The sequence below is a fragment of the Hyla sarda genome, chromosome 11 (genome assembly GCF_029499605.1).
Source record: "Hyla sarda isolate aHylSar1 chromosome 11, aHylSar1.hap1, whole genome shotgun sequence".
NCBI classification, from domain to species: Eukaryota; Metazoa; Chordata; class Amphibia; order Anura; family Hylidae; genus Hyla; species Hyla sarda.
The window spans coordinates 60,144,303-60,167,402 of NC_079199.1; the positions used below are offsets into that span (position 1 = coordinate 60,144,303).

General features: G+C 44.3%; 1 protein-coding gene across 2 annotated transcripts in view; it reads left to right on the plus strand.

The window, feature by feature from the left end:
* The window catches only part of GREM1 (gremlin 1, DAN family BMP antagonist), a 52,418-nt gene that overhangs the window by 7,256 nt on the left and 22,062 nt on the right, over positions 1–23,100 (plus strand). Inside the window, exon 1 of one of the 2 annotated variants that reach the window (XM_056545939.1) lies at positions 3,482–3,535. The exons of the other annotated variant lie outside the window; for it this stretch is intronic. The gene's annotated coding sequence lies outside the window, so the exon portion shown is untranslated. Of the gene's footprint in view, positions 1–3,481; positions 3,536–23,100 lie in introns of those variants that run through there. 2 annotated transcript variants of the gene reach the window in all.

Consider the following 23,100-nt stretch of genomic DNA (forward strand, 5'->3'; position numbering starts at 1 on the left):
TTTTTGGGCAAAATGACTGACGTCATTACAAAGTAGAATTGGTGGCGCAAAAAAATAAGCAATCATATGTATTTTTAGGTGCAAAATTGAAAGAGTTATGATTTTTTTTTAAAGGCAAGGAGCAAAAAACGAAAATGTAAAAACGGACCCCCCCCCCCCCCCAGTCCTTAAGGGGTTAAAGGTCTACGGCGCCATCCATAAAGCGGAATGTAGATTTCTGCCAGGAAATGGAGCGCACTACTTCTTCCCACTCGTTCTAATGATTGCTTGGTATCTAAGCACTGAGACCCTGACAAATCAAAACTTGTCTTAGTTGGTTGTTTTTTTTTCAACCCCTTAACCCCTTAAGGACGCAGGATGTAAATGTACGTCCTGGTGCGGTGGTACTTAACACACCAGGACGTACATTTACGTCCTGTGCATAACCGCGGGCATCGGAGCGATGCCCGTGTCATGCGCTGCTGATCCCGGCTGCTGATCGCAGCCAGGGACCCGCCGGCAATGGCCGACGCCCGCGATCTCGCGGGCGTCCGCCATTAACCCCTCAGGTGCCGGGATCAATACAGATCCCGGCATCTGCAGCAGTGCGCTATTTGAATGAATGATCGGATCGCCCGCAGCGCTGCTGCGGGGATCCGATCATTCAGAACACCGCACGGAGGTCCCCTCGCCTTCCTCCGTCCGGCAGAGCAGAAGATGACCGATAACACTGATCTGTTCTATGTCCTATACATAGAACAGATCAGTATTAGCAATCATGGTATTGCTATGAATAGTCCCCTATGGGGACTATTCAAGTGTGAAAAAAATAAAAAATAAAAAAAATGTAGAGTGAAAAACCCCCTCCCCCAAAAAATCCCCTCCTATTTTACCCCCAAAAAGCGTAAACATTTTTTTTATAGACATATTTGGTATCGCCGCGTGTGTAAATGTCCGAACTATTAAAATAAAATGTTAATGATCCCGTACGGTGAACGGCGTGAACAAAAAAAATAAAAAAAGTCAAATTCCTACTTTTTTAATACATTTTATAAAAAAAAATTATAAAAAAATGTATTAAAGTTTTTTATATGCAAATGTGGTATCAAAAAAAAAGTACAGATCATGGCGCAAAAAATGAGCCCCCATACCGCCGCTTATACGGAAAAATAAAAAAGTTAGAGGTCATCAAAATAAAGGGATTATAAACGTACTAATTTGGTTAAAAAGTTTGTGATTTTTTTTTTTAAGCGCAACAATAATAGAAAAGTATAATTTTAATCGTATTGACCCTCAGAATAAAGAACACACGTCATTTTTACCATAAATTGTACGGCGTGAAAACGAAACCTTCCAAAATTAGCAAAATTGCGTTTTTCGTTTTAATTTCCCCACAAAAATAGTGTTTTTTGGTTGCGCCATACATTTTATGATATAATGAGTTATGTCATTACAAAGGACAACTGGTCGCGCAAAAAACAAGCCCTCATACTAGTCTGTGGATGAAAATATAGAAGTTATGATTTTTAGAAGGCGAGGAGGAAAAAATGAAAACGTAAAAATTTAATTGTCTGAGTCCTTAAGGCCAAAATGGGCTGAGTCCTTAAGGTTAAAAAGGGCTTGGTCCTTAACCCCTTAAGGACCAGGACAATTTTATTCTTGCGTTTTAGTTTTTTCCTCCTCGCCTTCTGAAATCCATAACTCTTTTTTTTTTTTTTTTTTTTTTTTTTTTTTTTTTTTTTAGGGAGGAAATTTAAATGAAAACCAAAATTTTGCAAATTTTGGAGTGTTTCATTTTCACATTGTACACTTTACGGTAAAAAATGGTGTGTTTTTTATTCTGTGGGTCAATACGATTAAAATGATACCCATGGCTAGGTACTTTTTATATTTTTGTACCGCTTAAAAAAAAATCTAAAACTTTTTGTACAAAATATTTTGACCACCTATAACTTTCATTTTTCCGTATACAGGGCGGTATGAGGGCTAATTTTTTGCGCAGTCATTTGTACTCTTTATAGATACCACATTTGCATATATATAAAATGTTCAGATAAATTTTTATGATAAAAAAAAAAATTGGGGGGGAATAAAATGTGACAAAAAAGCGGCATTTTTGGACTTTTTTATTTTTTACGTTTACGCCGTTCACCGTACGGGATCATTAACATGATATTTTGATAGTTCAAACACTTATGCACGAGGCGATATCAAATATGTTTATAAAACATTTTACGCTTTTTGGGGGTAAAATGGGAAAACTGGACTATTTTATTGGGGGAGGGGATTTTTCACTTTTTTTTTTTTTTTTTTTTACATTTTTCAACTCTTTATTTTTTTTAATACTTTTTATGTCCCCATAGGGGACTATCTATAGCAATCATTTGATTGCTAATACTGTTCAGTGCTATGCATAGGGCGTAGCACTGATCAGTATTTTCGGCTATCTCCTGCTCTGGTCTGTTCAATCTCAGACCAGAGCAGGAGACGCCGCGAGACGGACGGAGGCAGGTGAGGGGACCTCCGTCCGCCATTACAGATAATCGGATCCCTGCGGCAGCGCTGTGGGCGATCCGATCATCTATTTTAACATGCGCACTGCCACAGATGCCGTGATCTGTACTGTTCACGGCATCTGAGGGGTTAATGCTGGACATCCGCGCGATCGCAGATGTCCGCCATTACCGGCAGGTCCCCGGCTGCCGTGTATGATGCGAGCACCGCTCCAATGCTCGCGGTAATACACAGGACGTAAATGTACGTCCTGGTGCGCTACGTACCGCTGCACCAGGACATACATTTACGTCCGTTGTCGTTAAATGACAGGGACACTTTAAATTGATAAGTATCACTTTTGATGTTTACTCTCTTTTTTGCTAAATTTAACTAATAAGAAAGGGTTAGTATCCTGATTCAGGTTAAGGATAAAAAAAAAATACACATATTCAACCTATTATGGGTATATGGAGGTCATAGAGGGGGATACTTTACAGAAGACCCCCTATGTAATCCAATTCAGAGATGAGCTACTGTATGCATCATGGGTCTATGCATTACAAGGATAAACATTCATGAGAATGCAACCATACAAAAGGGGTAGTCTTTGTGAGAAGTTCTGTATAGTAAATGTAAGTTGTCATACTAATCTTTGATTTTTACTGCATAGGGTAATGCAGCGGGATGCATTAACATGCAGCACATGGACTGTATATGGGCTTATTGTTGGAGAATCCAACGGGGTACAAAGATAAATCTGACAGGTCAGTTTTTTTTAACACTGTTTTGGGGGGGGAGGAGAAAAAAAAATCAATAAACATGGTTGGTATAGGCTCCCTTGGCCCTTTAAGCTGATATTTGACCAGGACTATTAAATGCATGGTGTTGGAGTATTACAATTGGAAAGAAGCTCATAATAGTGTAGTGTTGGCAGAATTTTCACTTAATTTCTCTGTCTCTGCTACATCTTTGTCAGAATTACTGCTGATATGAATGCAGAGAATGAATAACAAAGCTTGGCTTTACAGGGATGATCCTTGTAAAAAAAGCTCCCCTGATGGTAAGCTAGTCAAAGGAACCACAGGGGATTTGGGTGTTCTAGCTGTAATATATGCTTACATACTATGTGGGATTACAGCCACGTTAAAGCCACCCAACTGTGTTTAAGCTAGTCTCCCCATTTGATGCAGACTTCCTTTATGTTGTCTGGTCGGATAATAACATGTCTCTTATCTGTTACAGATGTAATTGTCATTACACTCTGCTTCACTCTCTCTTTCAGCTTGTCCCAATCTACTATAGGTTATTTCTGCTAAGTTGCATCTATACCATCTAACTTATGGACCTTCATACTTATTGATGGCTGACATTCTGTTATGTGACAAACTGAAAGGTACCTGCCTTTCCTTTTAATAGACTGTGATATTTGTGGAGCTCTTATAAAGAAGACTACATAATCTATAAAATATACACTGTGGGGGAGTTATTAACCTGTTGGGGACCACAGGTGTATGGGTACGTCCTTGTGCCCTGGTACTTAACGACCAAGGGCGTACCTGTACGCCCGTGGGAATTTCGATCCCTGCCGCTAGCCGGTCGGGGATCGGAACGGGATGCCTGCTGAAATCTTTCAGCAGACATACCGTGCAAATGACTGAGGGGGTCCTGAGACCCCCAAATGTCGGCGATTGACTCAAATCGCCGATCAATTCAGATCTGCGATTTGCGGTGATTCCGGGCTGATCCGATAGCCCGGAAAATAGGGATGATCGGAGCTGTCAGAGACAGCTCCGAGCATCCTGAAGGATAGGAGCGAGGTGGCAGGGGTTCCACCTCCTCCTATCCTCTGTGATTGGCCAATCAGGACTGACCGGCGAATCGCAGGGCAGGGGGGAAAGTTAATTTCACCCGCTCCTGGATGTCGGGGCAGAGCAGGGGAAGATGGTGGCGATGTGCGGGGGGCCGTGGATGTGGCGGAGACCTTAGTTCATGTGGGGACCAGGGACCGACGGCTGACAAGAGGCGGCAGGCAAGTAGAGGTAGCAGCTGCGGTGTCCCAGATGCAGCAGTGAAGATTGCTGTAAAGTGATCTTCACTGCTGCTTCAAGGAGTTTCAAAATTACAACTCCCAGCTTGCCCAGACAGTCCAAGCATGCTGGGAGTTGTAGTTCTGTAACATCTGGCCCTTCAGATGTTGCCAAACTACAACTCCCAACATGCCTGGGCACGCTTGGAGTTGAAGTTTTGCAACATCTGGAGGGCTACAGTGTGGAGACCACTACACAGTGGTCTCCAAACTGTTCTCCAGTTGTTGCATGATTACAACTCCCAACATGCCCTTTGGCTGTCTGGGCATGCTGGGAGTTGTAGTATTGCATCAACTGGGGGCACACTGGTTGGGAAACATTGTCTGTTTCCTAACTCAGTTTCCCAACCCGTGTGCCTCCTGCTGTTGAAAAACTATAACTCCCATCATGCACTGACAGACCATTTATGCTGAGAGTTGTAGTTTTGCAACAACTGGAGGCTCATAGGTTGGGAAACATTGAGATAGGAAACAGACAGTGGTGCAGAAACACTGCGGTAGTCTGTTACCTAAATCACTGTTTCCCAATACCAACTAGTGGGCCTCCAGCTGTTGCATAACTACAACTCCCAGCATGCACAGTCTGTAAGTGCATGCTTGGAGTTGTAGTCGTCCCCCCCCCCCCCCCCACACGTGAATGTACAGAGCGGGGGCTTACAGCAAGTTTCCCACTTCAAGTTTGAGATGTGTCAAATTTTCCGCTGCAGCGGGAAACTCACTGTAAACCCCTGCCCGTGTGAATGTATCCTAGAAACACTACACTAACCCAAAATTAAGAGTAAAGCACTACATATACACTACACCCTTACACGGTCTTGTACGTCAATTTTTCCAAAACTGAGCCTCCATCTGTTGCAATATAACTACTCTCAGTATTGCCGGACAGCTATTGACTTTCCAGGCATGTTGGAAGTTTTGCAACAGCTGGAGGCACCCTGTTTGGGGGAAAAAAAACGGACGTATAGTATTATTTGGTATTGGAGGAGAGTGTAACGCTTGCGTCCGGGTACACCCCTATGAAAATCCCTCAAATGCGTATGGCGCTCTCTCACTTCAGAGCCCTGTCATATTTCAAGGCAACAGTTTAGGGCCACACGTGGGGTATCTCCGTACTCGGGAGAAACTGCGCTAAAAAAATTTTTTTTTTTTGGGGGGGGGGGGGGGGGGGGTGGCTTTTTCTCCTTATGAAGAGGTAAAGTTGGGATCTACACCAGCATGTTAGTGTGGAAAAAATAAATAAATAAATTTAAAAAAAATTACTTTTTACACTAACATGCTGGTGTTGCACCATACTTAAAATTTTCATAAGAGTTAAAAGGAAATAGAGACCCAAAAATTTGTAACACAATTTCTCCCAAGTACGGAAATACCCCATATGTCGGCGTAAAAAATGCTCTTCGGGCACACAACAAGGCTCAGGAGTGAGAGCACACTGTACGAAAAACTAACCCCAAAATGTTCTTTAACTATATAAATAGCAAAAAGATCAAAAATGAATGTGGGCCCTTTAAAAAAAATTATGAGGAAGAAATAATAAACGGAGATCAGGAAAAGGCAAATATATTAAACAAATTCTTCTCAACTGTGTTCACCGAGGGAAAACGAAATGTCAGGTGAAATACAGCAAGATAAGGTAAACTCCCCAGTACAGGTCACCTGTCTAACCCAGGAAGAAGTACAGTGCTGCCTACAAAAAATCAAAATAGACAAATCACCAGGTCCAGATGGCATTCACCCCCATGTTCTAAAGGAATTAAGTAATGTGATGGACAGACCGCTATTTTTTATATTTATGGACTCTATAGTAACAGGGACTGTTCCCCAGGACTGGCGCATGGCAAATGTGGTACCAATATTTAAAAAGGGATCAAAAGGTAACCCCGGGAATTATAGACCTGTTAGTTTGACCTCCGCTGTATGTAAATTTGTTTGAGGGTTTTCTAAGTGATGCAATTCTGGAGTATCTTAATAAAAATAAATGTATGACCCCCATATCAGCATGGCTTTATGAGGGATCGGTCCTGTCAAACTAACCTGATCAGCTTTTATGAGGAGGTGAGCTCCAGACTGGACATGGGGCAATCGCTGGATGTCATATATCTGGATTTTTCCAAAGCATTTGATATGGTGCCACATGAAATGTTGGTGCATAAAATGAGAAGGATGAGGCTGGGGGAGAATGTGTGAAAGTGGGTAAGTAACTGGCTCAATGATGAGAAACAGATGGTGGTTATTAAGGGTACTTATTCTGATTGGGGGTACCACAGGGGTCCATCTTGGGTCTTGTTCTATTTAATATATTCATTAATGACCTTGCAGAGGGGTTGAATAGTAAAGTAGCAATCTTTGCAGATGATACTAAACTCTGTAAAGCAGTAAACACTATAGAGGACAGTGCACTGTTACAAATGGATAGGGATAGGTTGGAGGTTTGGGCTGGTAAGTGGCAGATGAGGTTCAACACTGATAAATTTAAGGTAATGCACATGGGGAAGAAAAATCCAGGCTGGGATTATGTATTACATGGGAGAACACTTGGGATGACTGACATGGAAAAGGATTTAGGAGTCTTAGTTAATAGTAAATTTAGCTTTAGTGACCAGTGTCGGGCAGCTGCTGCCAAGGCAAATAAAATCATGGGTTGCATCAATAGGGGCATAGATGCCCACGACAAGGAAATAATTCTACCACTGTACAAATCACTAGTCAGACCACACATAGAATACTGTGTACAGTACTGGGCACCAGTGTTCAAGAAAGATATAGGGGAGCTGGAGAGGGTTCAAAGACGGGCAACCAGAGTAATACGGGGAATGGGAAGACTACAGTACCCAGAAAGATTATCAGAATTAGGGTTATTTAGTTTAGAAAAAGAAGGCTTAGGGGAGACCTAATAACTATGTATAAATATGTCAGGGGACCTTACAGAGATCTCTCCCATGATCTATTTATATCAAGGACTGTATCTATAACAAAGGGGCATCCTCTACGTTTAGAAGAGAGGTTTCTACACCAGCACAGACTGGGGTTCTTTACTGAAAGAGCAGTGAGACTGTGGAATTCTCTGCCTGAGGTGGTCATGGTGAACTCTGTAAAAGAGTTCAAAAGGGGTCTGGATGCATCTTTGGAGAGTAATAACATTACAGGTAATGGATTCTAGATCTATAGGGACAGAACGTTGATCCAGGGATTTATTCTGACGGCCATATTTGGAGTTGGGAAGGAATTTTTACCTCCAGTATGATTTTTTTTTTTTTTTTTTTGTGGGCCTCCTCTGGATTAACTCAGTAGGGACTCATTAGGGTTTTAGTTTGAACTTGATGGACTTTGGTCTTTTTTTTTCAACCTTATGAACTATGTTACTATGTTACATTTGGGGCCTAAACGGGTGATTTGCACAGGGGTGGCGGCTGGTTACAGTGGTTCTGACACAAACGGGGTATTTCTAACATAAAAATACTAATTCCAGGGGCGTGGCAAGGCACCGTTGAAGATGGCATCTCCCTGTTAGAGCTCAGGCGCCATGAGGGTCCTGCCTGCTTTTTTAAGCCCTGACCACCAGCTATTACATGGGGAAGCCCTCTCGGAGGGTCCCCAGAAGAACCCCAGCTGCCCGGAACCTGCCTTCCACCCGGTCTGAGGAGGAATCCAGCGGTTCCTGCACCCTCTTCCTGTTCCTGGGCCTACTGCCTCACCCGCCATTATCGGTCCCGTCTGCAGTCTCGCACAGGGACTCCAGCTGCCTCCCAATTACCTGCTCCTGTGCTGCCTCCGGGATCCTCCTGTGGTCCCGGTTGTCGTCTGCGCCTCTGGAGTTCCAGCGTGTCCCCAGACTGCACAGCCTCCTGAAGGCGAGCGCGGGCCGCCGGTGCAGTCGCCCCTGACGCTGCATGTAGGCAGTGGTGGTGTCTCACCGCCAGGTCAGTCCTATTTTCCAGCGGCCTCTGCATTGCCCGTTGGCCCCGGGCGGCCTTCAGCGATGCCTAGGCTTAAAGGGTGTTCAGCTACCCTGCAGACTCCCTGGGCTGCGATTGCAAGGGAGCTCCCAACCTACCCCCCCCCCCCCTGTAGGACCGGTCTGTGGGACTTCATCTACTACTGGTAGACTTTCATCTCTGCCTTTGGTTTCCTGTGGCTCGGCCTTTAATATTGCATTCCTTGTTTTTGCTATGTTTTTGTCTTTAGACTTGTTTTGATCATTGCTCCTTTTGTTGCATATTTCTAGTGGTCACCTATGTTTTGCAATCTTTGGCATGACCTCGTGGGACGGCTCGCTTTGGGCTAGTCAGGCTGATTCCGGTGACTGTCTCTCATGTTGGTATTTTTGTGCCTTGCTTATGCCTATGATTTGGGCCTCTTCCTTGACCCTGAGGTCAGGGGTTCATTTTTTGATTGGTTATTGTCTATTTGTTTGATAATTGTATGTGGTCCCTGTTTTGTCTCCCCTCCCGATCTCCTGTTGTGTCCTTCCCTTCCCCTTCTCCCATTTTCTTATAGATCGCTGGAGGGAACCCTACCCTCCCATGCTGACCGGTGGCTTAGAGTGGACTCGACTCCGTCTCCCGCTCTTGGGTGAGTGTATTGTCTTTGGCTATATTTTCCCTTTACTTCCTTGATTATGGCTAAGTGTGTCTCCTTGAATGTAAAGGGTCTCAACTTGCATCTCGGGAGTTGATCTCGCAGAGGGCCGATAGTGTTCCTTTAGGAGACACACTTTGACCATTCTGGCTCTTTCCAATTCTTGCACAATCTTTACCCCATTGCCTTCTTGGCTTCTTTGGGTAGGAAGACGGCCGGGTGGCAATCTTACTCTCTCGCTCCTGCCCTTTCCAGGTTTCTTCTTCCTAAGCTGACCCCCTAGGCCGAAAAGTGATAGTGGAAGGTTACCTGGGGGGTAAGCCTCTTCTTTTATGTAATGTCTATGCACCTAACTCATCCCAGATACCTTTTCTGCGTCGGGTCCTCGCTCGGCTGAATAGATATTCCCCGTTGGCTTGGATTTTTGGGGGCGACTTTAACCCCTTAAGGACCAAGCATTTTTCAGTTTTTTACACTTTCGTTTTTTCCTCCTTACCTTTTAAAAATCATAACCCTTTCAATTTTGCACCTAAAAATCCATATGAGGGCTTATTTTTTGCGCCACCAATTCTACTTTGGAATGACATCAGTCATTTTACACAAACATTTATGGCGAAACGGAAAAAAAAATCATTGTGCGACAAAATTGAAGAAAAAACACTTTTATAAATTTTGGGGCCTTCTTTTTCTAGGCAGTACATTTTTCAGTAAAAATGACACTTTATCTTTATTCTGTAGGTCCATACGATTAAAATGATACCCTACTTATATAGGTTTGATTTCGTCGTACTTCTGGAAAAAATCATAACTACATGCAGGAAAATGTCTACATTTAAAATTGTCCTTTTCTGACCCCTATAACTTTTTTTATTTTTCCACGTACAGGGTGGTTTGAGGGCTCATTTTTTGCGCCGTGATCTGAAGTTTTAATCGGTACCATTTTTATTTTGATTGGACTTCTTGATCGCTTTTTAGTCATTTTTTTTTATGGTATGAAAAGTGACCAAAAATACGCTATTTTTTTGCGTGTACGCCATTGACCTTGCGGTTTAATTAATGATATATTTTTATAGTTTATTTACGCACGCGGCGATACCACATGTTTGTTTTTTATTATGGTTACATATTTTAATATGGAATTCTGGAAAAGGGGGGGTGATTTAAACTTTTAATAAGGAAGGGGTTAATGTGTGTGTTTTTAAACCTTTTCTTTGTACACTTTTAGTCCCCTTAGGGGACTTTTAGGAGGAATCATTAGATTCCTCATACAGATCATTGTGATTTCATAAAACCACAATGATCTGCGTGCTCTGCGCTCGATTGATAAAGCCTGGTCCTGCCAGGTTTTATCATTCAGAGCACCGGAGCCGCCGCAGCAGGAGAGGTAAGCCCTCAGGCTACCTCAGTAGTGGATCGCTCCCCCGCGATCGCGCTGCGGGGGGGGGGGGGCGATACACCCCACTGGACCACCAGGGACTTAATACAGGCACCTTTAGACGCAGCTGTCAACTTTGACAGCGGCGATCTAAAGGGTTAATAGACGGCCGCGGCGATCGCCGCATGTCGGCTATTAACGCCGGCCCCCAGCTACGGGAATCAGCTGGGGGCTGGCCGGTATGACGCGGGCTCGAGTTGGGAGCCCGCGTCATACCCCTGTACCGGCCATTGGACTAGTATAGACGTCCATAGTCTTTATCGGGTTAACCAAATTTTCTCCGCCATCCATGGATCATTTTTCAGTATCTGGTTCTCTCCCGCTCAGTTGCGCCTCCCTGTCTTGTTTTGTCACCTGATTTGCTTGTCCTTTGTATGATCTCTGGCAGATTAACCACCCCACAGACAAATCTTTTTAATTTTACTCCCACCCGCATAAGTTGCACACTCGTTTTGGCAATCTTCCTATGGTCCGTATGCTTTTCACTGCCTCTCTTGATCCTATTTCCTGGTCTGACCATTGCCCTGTGCTTCTTTCTTTTTCTCCCTTTTCTTCCTCTCCTCGCTGCTGTCACTGGAGGCTTAATGATTCCTTGCTAAAGTATTTGCCCTTCGGGAGTCGCTCCAGACATCAATAGCTGAATTTCACTCTAAGCCAGGGTTCTGTCTCGTCTCGGGCTGTACGCTGCGAAGCCCATAAATCGGTGGTTAGAGGGCATTGTATAGCCTTAGGTTCTCACTTGAAACTTGATGCTCTGGCCCGAACCCGGGAGTTGCAAATGCTTGTCTGCACCCTGGAGAGGGACTTGCTCCAAGGCCCCTCCCTTCGGGTTTCGAGGCGCCTGGTTGCGGTTGGGTGAGCTTGCGCTTCGAAAAGTGGAGCGACAGCTTCTCTATGCTAAGCAGCAATTTTATGAGAAAGGTAATAAGGCACATTTTATGTTGGCCAGACGCTTAAGAAACCGTGCTGCAGCCCAGGAGCCCTCGGCCCTGAGGGATCCTTCTGGTACCCTACACTACCATCCCAATGAAGTATATTGCCTCTTTAGGGAATATTACTCAAAACTGTATTCTCTCCCTTCACAACTTCCCTCCAACCCTGGGGAACGAGACGCTCGATTGGACTCCTTTTTGTACGTTTGTCATCTGCCATCCCTCACTGCAGATGACTGGGTGTCCTTGAACGCTCCAATCACGCTTGAGGAGATCTCGGAGGTTCTCAAGTCTCTCCCTGCGGGGCGTTCCCCGGGTCCAGACGGCTTCACCTACTTGTACTATAAAACTTTTTCTGCTCTCCTTCATCTGGTTGCTCTGTTTAACTCCTTTCTGGGGAGGGGGGGTGTCCTGCAATCCTTTTTTCACTCCCTGCTTACCCCTATCCCTAAACCGCGTAAGGATCCACATGATTGCTCCAGCTATAGGCCCATAGCCCTGCTCAATACCGACGTGAAGCTGTTTTCTAAGATTTTGGCTGCCCGCCTTGGTTGCCTCCTCCCATCACTTATTCACAAGGATCAGGTGGGATTTATTCCCTGTTGGGGGGGGGGACGACAATATGAGGCAGGTGATTGACTTGGTTGACCTGGTTAATAGGCGGTCTGAGCGGCCGTTGGCCTTAGTCTGGATGCTGAAAAGGCCTTTGATAGGTTAGGTTGGCTTTTTCTTTTCGTCACCCTTTTTGTCTCCCCTGATCTTCGCTCTGCGCATCAAGCCTCTTGCTGCTATGATCCAGGGGAAAGTGGATATCTCTGGGATTACCCTACATGACAGGGAATTTAAAATATGCCTATTTGCTGATGATGATCTTCTCACTCTTACTAATTCTGTGACTTCTCTCCCTACGCTTCACAGGGTCCTTCATGACTATGTTTCCAAAACTGAGATTCTTCCTTTAAATCTCCCTCCTTCACTTGGCTTCTCTTTTTCATTGGTCTCCCTCTGATCTTTCCTATCTTGGGATACGTCTCACCCCAAGCTACTCCTCTTTGCTCCACTAATTACACTCCACTCTTTCAGCAACTTCGGGCGCTCATGGATAAGTGGCGATCCCAATATATTTCTTTTTTCGGGTGAATCGCGGCGGTAAAGATGACAATACTCCCGAAGCTACTTTATTTTTTTGAAACGCTACCTATCTGTGTCCTGTTGTCTGCCTTGAAGGTGTTCCAGTCCGCAATTTTTTTTTTTTTGTTTCATTTGGGACGGTAAGGCACCGCCTACCGATGTCGGTAATGATGGCGGGCCGGTCCATGGTGGGTTTGTCTGTGCCAGACATTACTAAATACTACTGTGCGGCGCACTTGCGCCATCTGGCGGGCTGGGCTACCTATCGGGCTAGAGCTTGAAGTTTTGGCTAACCCCATACCACCTGAATACATTTCTCTGGTGTCCCTCCTCCCTGTTGTTCCCTCGGGCCCCCTACTGGGACCTATGTCCTTTTCTCGGTAGGTCTGAGAGTACTGCTCCAGGAAATTTCAGCTTTTCTCCCATGTCTCTCCACTTCAATCCTTTCTCTATAACCCTGCTTTTTCCCTGGGCCTCACGTCGGGTGTGTTTAGGGAGTGGGGAGGTCGGGATGTCTTTTGTTGCGCGGACATGGTGGATCCTCTCTCCTGTGATCTGCTTTCCTTTGAAAATCTAGTTTCCCGATATGGCCTTCCCTCCTCCGAGCGCCTCCACTATTTCCAGCTCTGGCATTTTATGACGTCGGCGTTGGGTACCTCTATGGTTTCCCTACCCATGGCCTCTGAAAGATTGTGCCGATTGGTTCCTCAGACCAAGGGTCTCCTTTCGGGTATATACTCCATCCTCAACGTGCCTTTAGCGGGGAGTGAGCCATCCCACAGTTGCTGGGAGGAGGCTTTGAACACCACCATTTCCCTGCCCCAGTGGAGGATCATATGGGAGAGGGCTTCTATCTGCACAGTTTATAAAGAAACACAATATAAGATGCTGATGGGCTGGTATCTCACCCCTGCCAAACTGTTTGAATCCTGACATTCCCCCGCAATGTTGGTGCTGTGGAGTGGGGCTTGGTATGGTTTACCACATATTCTGGTCCTGTCCTCTGATAGTCCCCTTTTGGCACTTGGTACGGGGGGTAGTGATGGACGTGTTGGGTGTTCAGGTCCCATTAGACCCCCTGATATATTTACAGTTCCTGTCCTCTAGGGTTCTGACTAAGCACCCGTTTAAACTGTTTATGCTTATTGTCTTGGCGGCTAAAACCCTTTTGCAAAGTTTTGGAAGCAGACTTCCCCCACCACCTCTGAGATGGATTTGCTGGCGAGGATTCGGGAGATTTGCTCCCTTGAGTCTCCCAGCGCCTCTCTTAATAATACCTTGCCCCTTTCAGTCGGTGTGGGAGCCATGGGACAGTTTTGTAGAAAAGCAGCCCCCTTAGCTTCTCCCCTATCCCCTCTCCCCTCCTGAGTCTTTCCCCTTGTTTTTATTTTTTATGTTGTGATGTCGTTTTGTTTGTTTGTTTTGTGATGTTGGGGCTGGTTCCCCCCTCCCCTCCCTCCTAATCGGACCTTTTGAGGTCTCTTCGGTCGCAACTCTGAGTCCTTTTGATTTCCATTATTTTAGGATCGAGAAAAGCCGGAGAAAAAAATAGTGCTTGCACAATCCTTTTTTTTTTTTTTCCTCTGGCTTTCTCTCCGAAAATAACGGCAGCTATTGAATACAAAGGGTCCATCGGGACCAGTTATTTGCCAGTATGCTCCGGCAAAATTACGGTCGGCAAACTGCAAAAAAAAGGGGAGTTTGATGGCTGAATTTGCCAGAGCATACCGGCAGTGTAAAGGGGGCCATAAACATTCTTTTTGCGTGACGGGGATGACAGCACAATGCAGATGAATGCGTCTCACATGAGCTGGTTCGTGAACACTATTCAATTCAGGTATATGCAGGCATGAGCCTTCAAAAAGGCTGTGGTTTGTAGTAGCAAAATATAAGTCCTTTAGAGGCTGTGATTATGATGTCCCCTCATTATATGCTGTTTTGGTGTATAGGAGCCCCTATAGGATCCTTCTTGTATGGGGATTGAATCCTGTTCACACACAAACATAAGGTCTCTCTTTCTAACCACTAACTGTCCCTAAGTCTGGCTCTCTCCCTCTGCTCTCTGCAGAAGTTCCCAGTGCTCTGAATGCTGTAAGTGACATCAGTGCCCTTTTATCTGTGTCCCTGGCTGTGTCCTATTGGCCTTTGTGCTTGATTGACACAGTAGGCAGCAAATCCCAATAGACCTTGGTTTTCGTGTGATCTCCTGCTTTTCCTAAGTCATCTCACTGTCCTCTGCCCGCCATGCTTCTTCCATCCGCCAAAAAACATGCTTTCAGGTTTTTCGTTCTTTTTACTGGCTCGTGCGGGCAGAACCCATAAAAGCTTGAGTGTTCGCTGAGCCGGAAAAATCCTAAGGTTCGGCCTGTGAACGATCCCGCATCAAAAGGTTTGTGGCACTGCAAAGACACCAGCAGCTTCAAATGCCTGTTTCCTGCTCAACTGACATTTTTTACAGCTGCGCTTTATACAATTTGTTTGATAGAAACCTTCCTTAACCCCTTAAGGACCAGGCCATTTTACACCTTAGGACCAGAGCGTTTTTTGAACATCTGACCACTGTCACTTTAAACATTAATAATTCTGGCATGCTTTTAGTTATCATTCTGATTCCAAGAATGTTTTTACGTGACATACTCTACTTTAACATGGTGGTAAATTTTTGTGGTAACTTGCATCCTTTCTTGGTGAAAAATCCCAAAATTTGATGAGAAAATTGAAAATTTTGCATTTTTCTAACTTTGAAGCTCTCTGCTTGTAAGGAAAATTGATATTCCAAATTTTTTTTAATTCACATTTCCAATATTTTGTCTTTGTTTTGCATCATAAAATTAACAAGTTTTTACTTTTGGAAGACATTAGAGGGCTTCAAAGTTCAGCAGCAATTTTTAAATTTTTGGCAAAATTTTCAAACTCACTATTTTTCAGGGACCAGTTCAGGTTTGAAGTGGATTTGAAGGGTCTTCATATTAGAAATACCCCATTATAAAAACTGCACCCCCCAAAGTATTCAAAATGACATTCAGTCAGCGTTTTAACCCTTTAGGTGTTTCAAAGGAATAGCAGCAAAGTGAAGGAGAAAATTCACAATCTTCATTTTTTACACTTGCATGTTCTTGTAGACCCAATTTTAGAATTTTTACAAGGGGTAAAAGGAGAATATTTATACTAGTATTTGTAGCCCAATTTCTCTCGCGTAAGCACATACCTCATATGTCTATGTAAAGTGTTCGGCAGGCGCAGTAGAGGGCTCAGAAGCGAAGGAGCGACAAGGGGATTTTGGAGAGTATGTTTTTCTGAAATGGTTTTTGGGGGGCATGTTTCATTTAGGAAGCCCCTATGGTACCAGAACAGCAAAAAAAAAAAACACATGGCATACCATTTTGGAAACTAGACCCCTTGAGGAACGTAGCAAGGAATAAAGTGAGCCTTAATACCCCACAGGGGTTTCACAACTTTTGCATCTGTAAAAAAATATATATATATTTTCACTAAAATGTGTTTCCCCCCAAATTTCACATTTTTGCAAGGGTTAATAGCAGAAAATACCCCCCAAAATTTGTAACCCCATCTCTTCTGAGTATGGAAGTACCCCATAAGTGGACGTCAAATGCACTACGGGAGCGCTACAATACTCAGAGGAGGAGTCACATTTGCAAATTTTGCTGAAATGGGGGGGGGGGGGGGGACGACATGTCGCATTTAGGAAGCCCCTATGGTGCCAGGACAGCAAAAAAAAAAACCACATGGCATACCATTTTGGAAACTAGACCCCTTGAGGAACGTAACAAGGGGTAAAGTAAGCCTTAATACCCCACAGGGGTTTCACGACTTTTGCATATGTAAAAAAATAAAATAAAACATTTTTCACTAAAATGAGGGTTTCCCCAAAATTTTACATTTTACAAGGGTTAATAGCAGAAAAGACCCCCCCCCCCCAACTTGTAAATACATTTCTTTGGAGTAAGGACATACCTGATTTTTGGATGATTTTGGCTCCGCTGGTGCACACCAGGTCTTGGTATAGGCACGAGGTCAGTCAGGGGCCTTGAGCTTTTCATAGCAGAAGATGTGGGACCCCCCCTCAAGGAGCGTTAATGGGTGGAGCACTGAGCCCTAAAATAGGGGAACACTATGGGGGACAACGGGCCGTAACTGGGGTATACAGGTGGGGTACAGAGGCCCGTAATATGGGGTACAGTGGGCCAGAAAATTATAAATTATAATAAAGGATATATTCCCAGAATGATGACCCAGAGCATAGCCAAAACTAAAAAAAATATGCCCACCCCAAACCCTATGCTCTGAGTCATCATTCTGGGAATGTGATGTGTGTAGCCGTCCCTAACCTGTTGCCTCAAATGCGCACCCGCTCAGGTGGAGAGAGAGCGCTGCGCATTTGAGGCAACATAAAAAAGTCCCCGATGATAGTGACCTATGACCCATTTTTGAAAAACACCCCCAGAGGTCTTATTATTTATTTTTTTTTTTTTTTTTTTTTTTTAGTTTTTTGGGGGGCAATTTAGTGGTTCTAGGAGGTTAACAATTTGGAATGTACTCTGGACTTGGTACAGTGGTCAAATTATGTAAAATTAAACTGAAAAGGGAAAATTTAGTACTCCATGGAAGTGTGATACTCCCTGAAGTAGCCTATGCAGAGGCCCGGATTATCTGGGCAAGTGTCGCACTGATCCGTGGTGTCCTTCCGTATCCCCCTCCTGCTACACCCTCTGCATCTTTTCTGGGTTCGTCCATTCTTTCCACTGTGTTGGATCACACCTGGAAAGTGATGGCCTGGGACGATCCTGGCGCCTATAACTCCAGACCCTTGGGAAGTCCGGCCTGCTCTTTCCCGGTCGCCAAAGATCAGGAACCTTAGGACTTCTTCTTGGTACTGAAGGAATGTCCCTGTGTTGCCAGCGTACTGGGATAGTACAAAAGCGTTGTACATGGCAACCTGTACCAAGTAGACTGCAACTTTTTTGTACCATGCCCGTGTTTTCCGCATGGCTTTATATGGCTTAAGGACTTGCTCGGAGAGATCAACTCCCCCCATATACAGATTGTAGTCCAGAATACAATCGGGCTTGAGGACCGATCCCACGGTACCTCGCACAGGGACAGGGGTGCTGCCATTCCCATAAACAGTGGTGAGCATAAGGACATCCCTCTTATCCTTATACTTCACCAACAACATGTTATCATGGGTCAGGGCACGGGACTCACCCTTGGGATAGGCGTCTGGACCAAACTTAGAGGGAGGCCTCTCTGGTTCTTCCGCACGGGCCCACAAGCGGACGTGGATCTGCAGAAAGGGATTTGAACAGAGGGATGCTGGTACAAAAGTTATCCACGTTTACGTGAAAACCCTTATCCAGCAATGGGTGCACAAGGTCCCAAACGAGTTTCCCACTAACACCCAGAGTGGGGGGACATTCTGGGGGTACAATACGGGAATCTCGTCCCTCATACACTATAAACTTGTAAGTGTACCCGGAGGTACTCTCGCAAAGTTTATAGAGCTTCACGCCATACCGTGCCCGCTTCTAGGGAATTTACTGGCGGAAGATGAGTCTCCCCTTAAAACTGATCAGAGACTTATCTACCGAGAGGACCCTGAGCGGTACGTAGGTCTCCAAAAATGGAGCGGGTGTGTGCGGGGGGGGGGGGGGGGGGGGGGGGCGGGAAGTATGTAGTGTGTGTGGTGCTTGGTGTAAAGTGTTTTTTTTTTTTTTTTTTTTTTTTTTAAATCAACTGGTGCCAGAAAGTTAAACAGATTTGTAAATTACTTCTATTAAAAAATCTTAATCCTTCCTGTACTTATTAGCTGCTGAATACTACAGCGGAAATTCTTTTCTTTTTGAAACACAACTGTCTGCTGACATCACGAGCACAGTGCTCTCTGCTGACATCTCTGTCCATTTTTAGAAATTGTCCAGAGTAAAAGGAAAGACCCATAGCAAACATATGCTGTTCTGGACAGTTCATAAAATGGACAGAGATGTCAGCAGAGAGCACTGTGCTCGTGATGTCAGCAGACAGTTATGTTTCAAAAAGAAAAGAATTTCCGCTGGAGTATTCAGCAGCTAATAAGTACAGAAAGGATTAAGATTTTTTTATAAAAGTAATTTACAAATCTGTTTAACTTTCTGGCACCAGTTGATTTTAAAAAAAAAAAAAAAAAAAAAAAAAAAAAACACATTTCACCGGAGTACCCCTTAAGGACCAGAGCATTTTTTGCACATCTGACCACTGTCACTTTAAACATTAATAACTCTGGGAGGCTTTTACTTATTATTTTGATTCAGAGATTGTTTTTTGTGACATATCCTACTTTAACATGGCAGTAAAATTTCGACGATACTTGCATCATTTCTTGGTGAAAAATTCCAAAATTTCATAAATTTGAAAATTTTGCAATTTTCGAACTTTGAAACTCTCTGCTTGTAAGGAACATAGACATACCAAATAAATTATATACTGATTCACACATACAACATGCCTACTTTATATTTGCATCATAAAGTTGACATGTTTTTACTTTTGGAAGACATCAGAGGGCTTCAAAGTTCAGCAGCAATTTTTAATTTTTTCACAAAATTTTCTAAATCTGAATTTTTCAGGGACCAGTTCAAGTTTGAAGTGGGTTTGAAGGGCCTTCTTATTAGAAATACCACACAAATGACCCCATTATAAAAACTGCACCCCTCAACGTATTCAAAATGACATTCAGTAAGTGTGTTAACCCTTATTGATGTTTCACAGCAATAGTAGGAAAGTGAAGGAGAAAATTCACTCATATTCTTGGAGACCCAGTTTTTGTATTTTTATAAGGGGTAAAAGGAGAGAAATCCCCCCGCTCTCAAAAAATGTATAACCCTATCTCTCTCGAGTAAGGAAATGCCTCATATGTGTATGTCAAGTGTTCAGCGGATGCAGTAGAGGGCTCAGAAGGGAAGGAGCGACAATGGGATTTTGGAGAATGAATTTTTCTGAAATGGTTTTTTGGGGGCATTTCACATTTAGGAAGCCCCTATGGTGCCAGAACAGCAAAAAATCCACATGGCATACTATTATGGAAACTACACCCATCAAGGAAGGTAACTAAATACCCCATATATGGCCCTAAACTGTTGCCTTGAAATACGACAGGGCTCTGAAGTGAGAGAGCGCCATGCGCATTTGAGGACTAAATAAGGGATTTGCATAAGGACGGAACCGGATGCAAGAATGACACTTGCCTCCGATACCAAAAATACCCTATGGCAGTGTTTCCCAAACAGTGTGCCTCCAGCTGTTGCAAAACTTCCAGCATGCCTGGAAAGTCAATCGCTGTCCGGCAATACTGGGAGTTGTCTTGCAACAGCTGGAGGGTCCGTTTTGAAAACAGTGTCATATGAGAATTTTTTTATTTTGGGGGGGGGGGGGGGGTCTGTGTAGGGGTATGTGTGTAGCGTTTTACTTTTCATTTTGTGTAATTTAGTATAGTGTGGTGTGTTTAGGGTACATTCACACGGCTGGGGTCTACAGCGAGCTTCCCGCTGGGAGTTTGAGCTGCAGTGGAAAACTTGCTGCATCTCAGACTTGTAGCAAGAAGCTCGCTGTAGACCCCGGCCGTGTGAATGTACCCTGTACATTCACAAGGGGGGGAGGGGTGCAAACCTCCAGCTGTTTCAAAATTACCACTACCAGCATGCCCTTTGGCTGTCCGTGCATGCTGGGGTTTGAAGTTATGCAACAGCTGGAGGCACACTGGTTGCAAAACAGAGTTTGTTACTTAACTCAGTGTTTCGCAACCAGTGTGCTTCCAGCTGTTGCAAAACTACAACTCCCTGCATGTACGATCTATCAGTGCATGCTGGGAGTTGTAGTTTGCAACAGCTGGAGGCACACTGGTTGCAAAACACTGTTAGGTAACAAACTTCACAACCAGTGTGCCTTCAGCTGTTGCAAAAACTACAACTCTCAGCATGCAGTGACAACTGAGGGCATGCTGGGACTTGTAGTTATCCAACAGCTGGAGGCACACTGGTTGCAAAACACTGAGATTGTTACTTAACTCAGTGTTTCCCAAAAAGGGTGCCTCCAGCTGTTGAAAAACTTCAACTGCCTGCATGCCCAGACCGCTGAAAGACATGTTGGGAGTTTTGCAATATCTGGAGGGTCACAGTTTGGTGACCACTGTGCAGTGGTGTCCAAGCTGTAGCCCTCCAGATGTTGCAAAACTTCAACTCCCAGCATGGCCAGAAAGCCTTTGGCTGTCTGGGCCTGCTGGGAGTTGTAGTCTGGCAACTCCTGGAACGCAGCAGTGAAGATCGCTTACCGCTGATCTTCACTGCTGCGTCTGCCTCCGCCGGTCCCCCGTGACCCTCCGCCATCTCTCTCCCCCCCCCCCCCCCCCCCCGCTCTGCCACCTTTCACCTCTAACCTCCCGCCCCCCTCCTGCCATTGGTCGGTAGTCCTAACGACCAATGGCAGGGGTTTAGGAGCGAGGTGGCAGCTGCCACCTCGCTCCTATCACTCAGGATGGATTGGAGTGGTCTCTGACTGCTCCAATCATCCCTATTTTCCCGGGCGATCGGGTCACCAGAGACACGATCTGCCCGGAACCCCCGCAAGTCATTGTCATTAGTCAGTGACTGACTAATGACAACGATCTGCGGCAGGGGACCAGTCTGATTGGTCCCTACTGCATAATGTCATCGGTCAGCTGTCCAGGACAGCTGAGATGACATTTCTATCACCATGCCAACGGACATGGTGATAGAAAATGTATTAGACATGTATACACGTCCATTTGCGGGAAGGGGTTAAAGCAGTACGCAGTTTTTTATTTATTTTTTATTTTATTTTTTTAACCCTCTGTCTTTAACTTGGTCATGTGGACATCATTCGGACCCACAGAAAGTTACACTGCTTAACCCTTAAGGACGCAGGACGTAAATGTACGTCCTGGTGAGGTGGTACTTAACGCACCAGGACGTACATTTACGTCCTAAGCATAACCGCGGGCATCGGAGCGATGCCCGTGTCATGCGCGGTTGATCCCGGCTGCTGATCGCAGCCAGGGACCCGCCGGCAATGGCCGACGCCCGCGATCTCGCGGGCGTCCGCCATTAACCCCTCAGGTGCCGGGATCAATACAGATCCCGGCATCTGCGGCAGTTCGCGATTAAAATGAACAATCGGATCGCCCGCAGCGCTGCTGCGGGGATCCGATCATTCATAACGCCGCACGGAGGTCCCCTCACCTTCCTCCGTGCGGCTCCCGGTGTCTCCTGCTCTGGTCTGTGATCGAGCAGACCAGAGCAGAAGATAGCCGAAAACACTGATCTGTTCTATGTCCTATACATAGAACAGATCAGTATTAGCAATCATGGTATTGCTATGAATAGTCCCCTATGGGGACTATTCAAGTGTAAAAAAAAATGTAAAAAAATGTAAAAGTAAAAGTGAAAACAAAAGTGAAAAATCCCCTCCCCCAATAAAAAAGTAAAACGTCCGTTTTTTCCTATTTTACCCCCAAAAAGCGTAAAAAACATTTTTTATAGACATATTTGGTATCTCCGCGTGCGTAAATGTCCGAACTATTAAAATAAAATGTTAATGATCCCGTACGGTGAACGGCGTGAACGGAAAAAAATTTAAGTCCAAAATTCCTACTTTTTTAATACATTTTATTAAAAAAAAATTATAAAAAATGTATTGTTTTTTATATACAAATGTGGTATCAAAAAAAAAGTACAGATCATGGCGCAAAAAATGAGCCCCCATACCGCCGCTTATACGGAAAAATAAAAAAGTTATAGGTCATCAAAATAAAGGGATTATAAACGTAATTTGGTTAAAAAGTTTGTGATTTTTTTTAAGCACAACAATAATATAAAAGTACATAATAATGGGTATCATTTTAATCGTATTGACCCTCCGAATAAAGAACACACGTCATTTTTACCAGAAATTGTACGGCGTGAAAACAAAACCTTCCAAAATTAGCAAAATTGCGTTTTTCGTTTTAATTTCCCCACAAAAATAGTGTTTTTTGGTTGCGCCATACATTTTATGATATAATGAGTGATGTCATTACAAAGGACAACTGGTCGCGCAAAAAACAAGCCCTCATACTAGTCTGTGGATGAAAATATAAAAGAGTTATGATTTTTAGAAGGCGAGGAGGAAAAAATGAAAACGTAAAAATTAAATTGTCTGAGTCCTTAAGGCCAAAATGGGCTGAGTCCTTAAGGGGTTAATGTGTCAGCGGAAGTCAGTCTTGGGTCAGCTGATTTCCTGTAAACTACAGGATGACCTCACCTATCAGATTAATCCTAATCACAGTAAAATTGTCATTTTACAGCGATTTTAAAAAAGCCAAAAATGCAGTAAAAGTTCAATGTGTGAGCACAGCCTAATGGCTTGAAATTTTTATAAAACACTTTAATTATCATTATAGGTCAAATGACTTT